This window comes from Dioscorea cayenensis, unplaced genomic scaffold (genome assembly GCF_009730915.1).
Source record: "Dioscorea cayenensis subsp. rotundata cultivar TDr96_F1 unplaced genomic scaffold, TDr96_F1_v2_PseudoChromosome.rev07_lg8_w22 25.fasta BLBR01001954.1, whole genome shotgun sequence".
Classification (NCBI taxonomy): domain Eukaryota; kingdom Viridiplantae; phylum Streptophyta; class Magnoliopsida; order Dioscoreales; family Dioscoreaceae; genus Dioscorea; species Dioscorea cayenensis.
The window spans coordinates 1-12,273 of NW_024088345.1; the positions used below are offsets into that span (position 1 = coordinate 1).

A 12,273-nucleotide genomic window follows, 5' to 3' on the forward strand; every position below is an offset into this window, starting at 1 on the left:
GGCTAACCATCTGTGATGCCCCTAGAGGTGAACTATGATACTTTGTATGCTTTGACTACTTGTTTTTAATGTCTACAAAGTCCTTTTAGATTCATGTGTTTAATCTTGTGTTGGATAACTTGATGTGTTGAATTGTACACAGTTGCCTTGGTAAAACTCGGTGTGTGGATAACCATAGTTGTGATTGCTTGTGTGATTGCTAAACTTTATGTGTTTAAATTACATAGTTATCTTGCCAAAACTTGGTGTACTTGAGAACCATAGATGCAACATTGCTTGTGAGCACACACGTGAACTTTAGAATGTACCTGGTAGGCTTTAGAAGCAAATCAGCATGCTAAAGCTCAAAGGAATCATCCCGAGGAATCGCTCTCTTGTTGCTGAAAACCTTGTTCCTAATCCATCCTTTATCTCCACTTATTCTCTCCTTTGTTTGTTTGTTTTTATTCTTTAAACCAATCCAACTCTTGTTTCACTGGACATCCGAAGAAGAGTGAGTACTTTAAGTCCAATCCTTATTGTTTGACAACCCTACACCTCACGTGGTACCACTGTATTACTTGTGTACAACCCGTATACTTGAGTAGAGTGCATTATGTTTTTGGCGCTGTTGCCAGGGACTGGCAACTTTTACAAAAATTTGGATTCTGGTGTTTTAATTTATTAATATTGTTAATATTTGTGAATACTAGTTTTCTTTTTATTTTATTCATTGTTTTTTGCCTTATTTTTGTTCTCATTCTTTGTAATTACTTGAACTTACATAGTCTATCTTTGTATGCGTAGGTAAAATTGTATGACCCATGGAAGCACATTTTATCCTTTGGTGAACCCTGATATGGAAGTTGGGAAGAATTTTTTAAGAAGAATTAGACAAATTAATTTAAGTGAGACAAGGTCAGTGGAGATTAGTGTGGACGTAGTTCAATGGAAAAGTATGGCCGGGAACGAACAATGATGAATTTTTGAATTTTCACTAAGAAATTTGGAGGGAGTGGGGTCAAGTATTGTTCACCCTCGTGTTGCTGCAAATAATTTTGAACTAAAGTCATAGATCATTCAAATGGTGCAGCAAATGTGTCAGTTCCATGGATTTCAATATGAAAACCTCTATGAGCATTTAAGGAGTTTCTTGGAAATTTTTGATATCTTCAACGTGAACAATGTGTCTGAGGAAGCCGCTCGCCTTAGAATCTTTCCATTTTTGTTGCGAGGAAGGGCCAAACATTAGCTAAATTCTTTACCGCAGGGGTCTTTGACAACATGGAAGTAAGTTTCAGAAATGTTCATCGCAAGATACTTCCCTCCAGCAAAAATCACTAAGCTAAGGAGTAATATTTCGTCCTTTGTACAATTAGAATTGGATTCCTCATATGACATTTGTGAGAGATACAAGCAAATGTTGAGAAAGTGTCCACAACACATAATAGTGGAATGGATGCAGATTCAAATCTTTTACAATAGACTGAACAATACTACTAAATAAATTGTTGATGATGTCTCAAGGCGTTTGTTGTGTAACAAGAAACCAAGCGCGGCATATACATTGATCGAAGAGATGGCAAACAATGGCTATCAGTGGAGATCTAAGAGGAGTAAGCCAGTGAAGGCAACAAGAATTTACCAAGTAGATGTCGTCACCACTTTGGCCATGCAGGTTGAAGCTATTGCAAAAAGGTTGGATTCATTGCAGTCGTTCAACCCAGTGGGTGGATCTTCTAGTGATAGTTGGGGACCTTCATTTGAACCTAGTAGCTCTACCGATATGGGTACTGGTCAGTTGGAACAAGTTGATTTTGTTGGGCAGAACTGTCAGTATCAAAACAACCTATGCAGCAATACTAATAATGCACGGTGGAGAAATCAACCAAATTTCTCATGTAGCCAACTAGGACAGGGACAAGGGACACAATAACAAAATAGGCCTCCTCATCATCCTTAGAGTCTATTAGTGAACTTACTTGATTGTTGGGCCAATTCATCAAGACCACCGAAAGCCATTTCTTGAATCATGAAGAAATAATGAGGAACACTACTGCTACTATGAGAAATCTAGAACACCACATGGCTCAGACATCCAACCTGATTGAGGAGAGACTTCCGGCGTCACTTCTTAGCAACACCAAAGTCAACTTGAAGGAATCCCTAAATGGTGTTTCATTGAGGAGTGGAAAGCAACTCCCAACCGCTATTGAGAAAAAGGCCGAGAAAAAGAAGGTTAAGCCAGTTGTCATTGTTGACCTTTATGCCCCATTTGTTGTGGAGGAGAAAACACTGGAACAGAACAATGAGAAGAGTATACTACCAGCATATCAACCAAAACTCCCTTACCTGTGAAGATGAAGAAGGATCAACAGGAAGAGTAGTACAAGAAATTCCTCGACATGTACAAGATCCTACACATTAATGTCCTATTTATAGAAGCTATTGCACAAATGTCAAGATATGCTAACTTTTTAAAGGAATTACTTAGAACAAGAGGAAATTAGAGGAAGTGTCTTTAGTGACACTTAGAGAAGAATGTTCGGCGATGATCACTAACAAACTCTCCAAGAGGGAGAAAGACCTTGGAGGATTCATTATCCTTGCACAATAGCAGGGTTAGTAAATGAGAAAGCTATTGTTGATCTTTGTACAAGCATCAACTTCATGATCTACAAAATCTTCCAAAAACTTGGGCTTGGAGAACCGAAACCCACGACTATGATTCTACAGTTGGCCAACAAGTCCATTAGGCAACCAAGAGAGATAATGGAAGATGTTTTGGTTAAAGTGGAAAAGTTTATTTTTCTTGTGGATTTCATCATTCTTGATGTTAATTGCAAGGTTGAGGTAACATTTATTTTGGGAAGGCCATTTTTAGCAACCTCAAAGGCTCTTATTGATGTCAAGAATGGTCGAATGACACTCTGAGTTGGAGAAGAGGAAGTTGTTTTCAAACTTTGGGATTCTATAGGCACACTATGGATTTTGAGAACACTTGTTATTGTGTAGATGTTATTGATGGAGTTGTTTCTGAATCTATGCAGGATACCTTTTTAAAGGGTGAGTTCTCCGAGCTTTTAGAAGATGATCCTTTTGATGATGAAGTGTGGGTGGAAGTGATGAAAAATCCTATTGTCTAGAGTAGGCATCTTTCGAAGTTTCTGCAAAACCGGAATCACCAAAGATAAGAATCTCCTACATAAATAAATGGTGGAGAAAGGTGGCCACTAAGAAAAAAAACACCCATCTCACCACCTATTGTGGACACTTCCAATTACTCAAATTACGGGATTATCAGTGAGGTCAATTTGATTAATTCTTTATTGTCCTATTTATGTAGTTGTTTTTGAGGTGGTTCTGAGAGGTCTCGATTTCACGAACCTCCTGGAGTGCAGAACAGGTAGGGCAAGCTAGTGACGTTAAATAAGAACTTCTTGGGAGGCAGCCCAAGTCATTTTGTTTTGTCATTGTTTATGTGTTGTTGTTTTATTCATTTTTATGTATGTCATCTTATATTGTTGTATTTTATTTTAACTTGGGTCTTTCGGTGTATTTTTGAAGTCGTTCAGTGAGTTTGTTTTATCTTGTTTGTTCTCATGTGTTCATATCACTTGTTTTAGAGAAGGAAAACCCTTGACCTGGGAATTTCTTAGGCCAAGCACGAGCAGAGCAAATCCCTTCTTGTCCTACTAGTTTTGACTGTTTCTAGTTTTTAAAACATTCCAGGTCAAGCACGGGTGTACCATGAGGGTTAGCATGGTCATCATACGCTTTACACGAGCATGTCTTATCCCTCGAGATTTTGGGGAATTCTCCTGAGATTATCAGGGGTAAGTACACACCATGATCATTGTCGTGCTTATTCCCGGTACCCTGATGCCCATGGCACACATATGCTCTGTGCGTCCTTAGTCATGACCATTTCTGTTTCATCCTTCCATTTCAAAACCTAGCCGCCGGTCAAGTGCTTCCACTCCATTTCTCGCCTTTTAACCTTCTTCCCTTTGGCTATAATTTTTCATGAGTTCTACTTCATTTCTTGCCAGACTTTGTCATGTTTGATCACCATTTTCAAGCATTCTCTGTTGATCTTGGTAATCTTTCATTTGATTTCGTTGTTTTAATTTGGGGTTGCCATTGCCCATCAATTTGATTTAACGTTTGTTTTAACACCTATTCTGTTTTATTTTGCCTTCAAAATCATTGAGTTTTCTTGCGATACGAGTGAGGGCTCATTGGGGGCGATGGCCGCCCGATGCACGATCGTGTACCTCAAATCGAGCATGGTTTGAGTGTAATTTGCTCGATCATGTTCCTCCTGTTTCCTTGGCCTCATTGTACTGATTGTGTGTATTATCCTATATAGATCATGCCTAATAAGTAGATTGTCTCTAAGAGGCTTAGAACTGAGACACCCACTCCTAGCACAAATTGCATGCCTATTTTTTATACTCAGGTGCACCACGAGCGCTATGAATGACTCTCTCATCGCCAATTTGGCGAGTCAAGAGAGATTGATTGGGATATCCTTCGTGAGGTTGGTCTAGAGGCAGAGGTTCAGCAATTGTAGAGTGCCAAAGCATGGCACTAGCTTTTCCAGATTACCAATAACACTTAGGAATAGCTGACAATAAAGGTGTTGGCCACTTTTGAATTATCCCGGGGGACAGTTTTGTTCCATTGCGCCGATTTCATTTAGTTCCAAGAATATGGCACGATGCAGCGAATGAGTCTCACTGACTTCTCCATCCAACTAGGCTTTACAATGTGGAGTTTACTCAAGCTACCAAGTACAATGCACTATTAATCTCCCGGGCGGCTGGGGAATCGCTTGAGGATGCCTGGACCCCTGTGCTTTGTTGTATCCATTTCGTCCTCAGCCACACTTTGATTAGACATGGCGATAGTAGTAGAGTCATTAGTCACCTTGACTTTGACTTTCTACTGAGTATGGTAGATGGGTTTCATCTATATTTGGGTTACGAGGTCATTGTCTCCATCTCTCATCAGGGAACCAACCCTTGTATTGGCACTTTATTCGTTGGCCCTTGCATCACTCATCTGGTGGGACTAATAGGATGAGGATAGTTGATGGTGTTGCATCTATGAATCTTGAGACATTGAGATTGGTGGGGATATTGCAACATGTCTAAACCAGAAGGAGGACTGAGTACCGAGTCACACAGCACATTGATTAATCCTCGACTGTTGCTGCTGATATTTCTCTTGCCAGTGATGATGTTCCTTCCACTTCACCACACACTACCACTGCAAGTTAGACATCGCGTTCACCACCTTGCACCCCTCAATTCACCAGGAGCATGTCACCCGTTCCTCAGCAGCATTCAAGTGCGTGTAGAGGAGTGTGGTACGTATTATTGAGCATTTTGGCATACAGCTATCTCTTGAGCTGATTTCTCCTGTGCAACCCACGGATCATATTAGAGTTGATATATTTGATTTGGGTTCTAAGGCCAGCTCTACTTCTTCTTGCAATGATTCTCAGCCCGAGAGCACACCTTTCTGATCGACACAACACCAATCCTGTCTCCAATTTCTATTATTTTGTTCTTATTTCCATCTTTTGTAGTTAATTAACAAGGGGAGTCCCCTTCTACATTTTTGTTTGCTTACTTTTCTTTTGCTTTTATATTTTGATGTTTTGTTTTCTTTAGTTTATTATATGCCAATTTGATTTCCCTCGATTTCCCTTGTGTCTCTCCACTCATCTCAGGGATTATGTAGTTCCTTTGAGTTGGATAGCACACACGTTGAGAGCGGCATCATCACTCTCTATGTTCAGGAAAATCATTTCAATTCTGTTTTGTTGTATTGTTATCTAATTTTTATATACATGACATACATTTCTTTATTGTGGACAATGTAGCATTAAAGTGTGGGGAAGGGTTACATGCTTGCTTTTATGGTTGAGTACTTTGCTAATGATGATCTATGATCACTTTGTTTGAAATTATTAAACTTAGGGGACCCTGTGTGTTAGTGACTTAATCGAGACAAAAATGTAGACTCTCTTTTTACTCTAAAGACCTAAGATCTCATCAGTTTGCCCTAATTGTGGAACCACCTGTTCTAGGATGATAACCTTTCACTTAGGACCAAGCTTAGTTTTTACGAGTTATTTTTTATAAAAACATACTAGAAGTCGGATTCCTTAATTCGGATGCCCTACCAGTCAATTTTGAAATTTTGTGTGTAAAAAGATGGTAAAAAGAGATATCGCCTTTCATGAGTAAAACCCACTCTTGAGTAATCAAATTTTGAGCATTACAAGTGTACATCTGATGACCTACAGAGAAAAAAGGATACATCTATGGCGTATTAAGCTACTACCCACTATGTTTAGTTGGAATAATGGTTAAATGCATAGGTTAATTCCTCGAGACTTTGGGACACTCAATTTAGTGTTTTCGCACACTCATGAGGTCCATAAAGTAAAATTGTAGCCTTTTATTGTGCATTATTGTCGGACTAACCCTCGTAGTCCCCCTTATACTTGAGAATTTACCACTCCCCTGTGATCAGAAGTATTGGACTCATCCTTTCTATTAATGAATAACGTGAGATTGCTTGAGAACAAGCAAACATTCAAGTGTGGGGGTATTTGTTGAGTGCATTGCATATCATATTTATTTACAATCAATTCATTATTTTTCTTGTCATTTAGAATAATTTTATGTATATTAGGTGCTATTCTATGTATAGTTGTTCCATGTGCAGGATTTTGGGTTTTGAAGCTATTTGGAGTGATTTCGGGGATGAAACCAGTGAAGAACAAAGATATTTACTAAGTGCTCAAGCTAAACACTGGCAGAGCATGATCGTGCTCTGTCCCACTGATTATCTTTGCTTGGAGGAGTACCAAGTGAAAACTCAAGTAGGAGAGTGCTCTCAAGCCGAACACAGTCGGGACATGAGTGTGTTCCTTCCACTGAATATTTCAGGGCTGAGGTATTTTTGTTGAGGGAAGCACGCTTTGCTTGCTCGTAGCATGATCACACTCAAGTGATACATGGTCCACGCATTATTGTGCTCCCTCCTACTAGAAAATCCAAGCGAGCACTCAGCCGATTCAGCCAAAAGCCCAACTGAAGAAGCACGGTATAAGCATGATCGTGCTTAGACTGTGTCGAGCCTGAAACTACCCTTTTCATTTCTAGTTTTTAGGGTTTCACTCTCATCTTTGTTCAAGTACTCTTCTCTCCATCTGGTGGACTTTGATGAGAGTGAAGATCAGGCTTCACAACACCTTGTACGTGGATTAAGGATGATTTGGAGGCACTAGGGAAGTAAGGTTAGCATATCGGAGCTTAATTAGGACGGCCTTCATGAGAAGAAGGGAGTCTTGTCTTCTTTCTTTTGCTCTTTTTCTTTCTCTTCCTTGTACCTGTCCAAGAGGGGTTAACCATCCACGATGCCCTAGGACATGAACTATGATGCATTGTATGCTTTGACTACTTTTTTTTAATGTCTACGGAGCTCTTTAGATTCATGTGTTTAATGTTGTGTTGCATAAGTTGATGTTTTGGATTGTGCACATTTGACTTGGTAATACTCAGTGTATGGATGACCATGGTTGTGATTGCTTGTGTGATTGCAAAACTTAATGTGTTTGAAATGCATAGTTATCTTGGCAAAATTAGTGTACTTGAGAACCATAGATGCAACATTGCTTGTCAGTACACACTTGAACTTTAGAATGTACTTGGTGGGCTTTAGAAGCAAGTTAGCATGATATAGCTCATAGGAATCATACCGGGGCATTGCTCTCTTGTTATTGAAAACCTTGTTCCTAATCCATCTTTTATCTCCACCATTTCTCTCCTTTATTTGTTTTTATTCTCTAAACCAATCCAATTCTTGTTTTACTAGACATCAGAAAAAGAGTGAGTGCTTTAAGTGCAGTTCAAGTGGTTCGACAACTCTACCCCTCATGGGGTACCACTGTATTACTTATGTGCGACCCGTATACTTGCATAGTGTGCATCACCTAACCTATTTTTATTTTTCGGAATGACAACTAGTTTTTAATCGAAAACCTAATCCTTTTTTGTCTTTTTAGAATGTTTGCTATTTTTGAAACAAAGTACTAATCCTATCTTGTCTTCTTGGAATGTGTACTATTTTTGATTCAAAACTCCAATCCTATGTTTTCTTTTTGAAATGTCCCCTATTTTTCAGTTTTTAATCAAAACAACAATCCTTTGTTTGCTTATAGTAAAGCCTCTTATTTTTCAATCAAACCTCTAATCGTATGTTTCTTTTCAGAATATTTACTAGTTTTTATTCAAAACCCTAATCCTATGTTTTATTTTCAGAATGTCTCATAATTTTCAATCAGACCACTAATCCTATGTTTCCTTATTGGAATGCCAACTATATTTCAATGAAAACACTAATCCTATGTTTCTTTTTTCAGAATGTCTGTTATTTTGGTATCAAAACCAAATCCTATGGTTTCTTTTTTGAATGTGTCCTATTTTTTAGTTTTGAATCAAAACCCTAATCCTATGTTTTATTTTGGAAATGTCCACTATTTTTCAGTTTTTAATTAAAACTATAATCCTATGTTTTCTTTTCAAAATGTCTCATATTTTTGAAGAAAAGGAGGCATTTCCAAAAGAAACCATTAGTAATCCTATCTTCCAATCAAAACCTGAATCCTATGTTTTCTTTTAGAAGTGTCTTCTATTTTTCAGTTTTTTAATCAAAAAGCTAATTATATGTTTCCTTTTTGAAATATCTCATATTTTTTAATCAAAACCCTAATCCTATATTTTATTTTCCGAACGTCTACTATTTTTCAATTAAAACCCTAATCGCTTGCTTTCTTTTCCAAATGTCTCACATTTTTCAACCAAAATCTTAATTCTATGTTTTTTCTTACGGAATGTCAAATATTTTTGAGTCAAAACCCTATTCATATGTTTTCTTATAGTAATGTCTCCTATTTTTCAATCGAAACCCTTATCCTATGTTATCTTTTCGGAATGCCTACTATATTTGAATAAAACCCTAATCTTCTATTTTCTTTAAGGTGTCTCCAATTTATCAATTTTGAATCAAAACCCTAACCTATGTTTTTGTTTGGAATGACAATTATTTTTTAATCAAAAACCTAATCCTTTATTGCCTTTTCGTAATGTTTGTTATTTTTGATACAAAACACTAACCCTATCTTGTCTTCTCGGAATGTCATTGATAAGTGCTTGTGTATTAGTAATACAAATTATTCTTTTCTTATAATGAACATTACCTTTCTCAGATTTCATCACTTATACATGTGTATTCATGTTCTTTTTTGCATGTAGTTTTGTCAAGACAAGTATGGTGAGCCAGAGCCTAAATAGACCGTGAATGCACTTTGTTGATGAAATCTTGAGTGAACAAATGTGAAGACACAAGTTGTTCTCAAAGACATATGAGTGTGTGACAACCTCCATTGTGCTCGAGTGAACATGTAAATTGGAGGTCCACAAAAGGCGTTGACACTCGTGTGTTCCATCTTGTGCAATGCTAGCAAGATTATTGTCAAATGTAATTTTATTGAAGATGGAATCGATCTACGCATGGATGTGTGCCCGTTTATGTGGCCTCGATGAAAGTGGCGATTCAGTGAGTCTTTTTGGTGAGTACTATAGTAGAATCTTTGTAGTAAACCACTATAGAGAATTACTATAGTGATTCTTTGTTCACAGAGCCAGTTTGAAAAAAATTGATTCACTGCAAATTCACCGGGACGGTGGAAATTCCGACTGTTTCTAAACCCGCGACATATGATGATTTGATGGATCTTTTTCCCCATCTTTTGCCCATCTCTTCACTATCTTAGGGAGGCTGCATTTGCTAGTGTTAGGAAAGGCATTGGCTGGGAGTTTTTTTGTAGTGGTCTATCACCTTCAACACCACATTCCTTTTGGAAGATAGTTATTGGGGGAGCTTTTCGTTGCCATCGATTCATGAGGTGTGCCCTATGCTAGCGAGGGAACCTTTGGAAATGACACGGTTACTCCACAAGACCATCGAAGCAGAGACACCAATGGGGTTTTTATTCATGGGTGCATATCTTTACTTTTGATTTCATTGTTTATTGTATTTTTGCTATATGGAGAGCTAAACCCCTCAGTGGGTACTTGGACTTGTAAACCCTAGGATGATATTGTTTCATTGACCTTTTACTATGCTTTCTTTAATTAATGTTTTAATCGAGTTCCAATCTTAAATGCTTGTTGAGTTGGTTTTCCCTTAGAGTGACACTAGGGTTGAGAATCCATCTTGGTAATCTTTGTGGATTTGTGACAGACCATTAGGGTTAGACAATGCTAGATTGGAGAGGTTTGAAAGGGTGAGTTGAGAGGTAGCAGAACGTCCCCTTTCCCATCTAGTGTGATTTATCCTACCTCCACATTGCGAGAGTTCTTTCCAGTCATAATAGAGTGAAATGCTAAGAGATGAAATCCTCAGGGGCTTAGTTGCATAAGCAACAGTGAAAGCATTAAAAGTAATCCTTAGTATCTGGGGCTTAAGTGTGACTAGGGGTTTTTGCCTGCACAAAAGACTTAGATCTATATTAGAGAATAGGGTTTATTACTTGGAGTCCCTAGAGCTTTAAGCAACCTTACGAGTATGAGATGTTGAGGCGGGCGATTTCTCCACGGGGCATAGTGTAGGGAGTTAGTCACGGTTGATCTTATGTTTGGGACACGTGTGGTTTCTGATTTCTTGATTCATTAAGCATCGGTTGAGAAACATAATGGTTGGTCTTGCACTTGAAATAATTGTCCTATGGTGAGCAATGTCCGGGTGCTCTAATTTTACATCGATTGCCTCTCCATTCTTTTTATTTGTGCCTCCTTCCTCTTTTCATGTTTCTATTTTTATTGATTTTGTTTACACCACTATCGATTCGTCTTCATTCTATTTAAATAGAAATCTTTGTGTTTCTTATCACTATTCCATGCGGATACGACTACCCACTCGCCAGTGTATTATTACTTCGACAAACACATGCACTTTGCGTTTCACATGCAAAAGGGATGTGTCAACTTTTTGCACCATTGACGAGTGTAGATGATTTGGAAACACTTTTCACTTTGCTATTTTAGCTATTCATCACTTATTATATTTCACACTTTCTTATTCTTGCATCATTCTGATTTGTTTTCTTTTTGTTTGGTTCTGGCTCTAGGTTATGATCTGAAGTAAGCCTTCGACATTGGTTTAAAGGAAATCCTTACATTGAGCGATGAATTCATTGAAGGGGAAAAGAACATGTGTAAGAACAATCAAATCAAGATGAAATAGAAGGTGAAGGGTCTTATAACATAGCAGAACAGAATGAGCGGCGAGAGGACACTATCGGATTACGCGGACTTGCGAGTTCTTGGCACGTGATCTAAATTGTCGCGACCACCGATCATAGCTTAAATTTTTGAGCTCAAGCCAGGCTTCATCAGATATTACAGCAGTTGGCGCAGTTTAATGGTTTGGCAGATGAGGATCCAAACAATCACATTTAGAGCTTCTTATAAGTGTGCGACATACTCAAGATTAATGGTGTTACGAATGATGTTATCAGGTTAAGAGCCTTCCCGTTTTCCTTGAAAAGGAGAGCAAAGCAATGGCTGCGTTCATTACCTAGGGCATCGATCACTACATGGGAGGAGATGGTAAAAGCTTTTCCTAACCCGATATTTCCCTCCGGAAAATCCAGTGAAGCTTAGGAATGAAATATCATCTTTTGTGCAAGCGAATTGGAGTCTCTATTTGAGACATGGGATGAGGTTCAAGGGAGCTCCGGTGAAATGTCCTCAACATGGGTTTCTTGGTGGATGATCATTCGGACTTTCTATGATGGTTTGAGACCCAACCACAAGCTGATTACTTGATCTTTGCGAGTGGGAGGTACATTAGGGAAGCAAGACCCCAGACGAGGCCTGACATCTCATTGAAGAAATGGCTATGAATAATTACAAGTAGATAACAAAGGGATAGAAAGAAGATAGTCAGACTTAATGAGATTGATACAGTTATCTCATTGGCGGCCCAGGTTGAGTCATTGAGCAAGAAGCTAGACTCTAACTTTTCCTAGAGTGGCGGCTATGATGAGTTGCCTTTGGATGTTGGGGAGAACATGCTCCATCTGATTGCCCAATCTCTATTGATGGTAGATCCTCGATGTAGAACAAGTGGATTTTGTAGGGAATGTAATGAGAGGCCAAGGGAATCCATATAGCAACACCTACAATCTGGGCAGGAGGATCCACCCAA

The 12,273-nt window shown here is 38.5% G+C and overlaps 1 non-coding gene across 1 annotated transcript; it reads right to left on the bottom strand.

Annotated features, from left to right (window-relative positions):
- Positions 1-11,718: 11,718 nt before the first annotated feature.
- Positions 11,719-11,825, bottom strand: LOC120257224. The gene has a single exon (XR_005535579.1). It is a non-coding gene; the product is annotated as a small nucleolar RNA R71 (small nucleolar RNA).
- Positions 11,826-12,273: the final 448 nt, after the last annotated feature.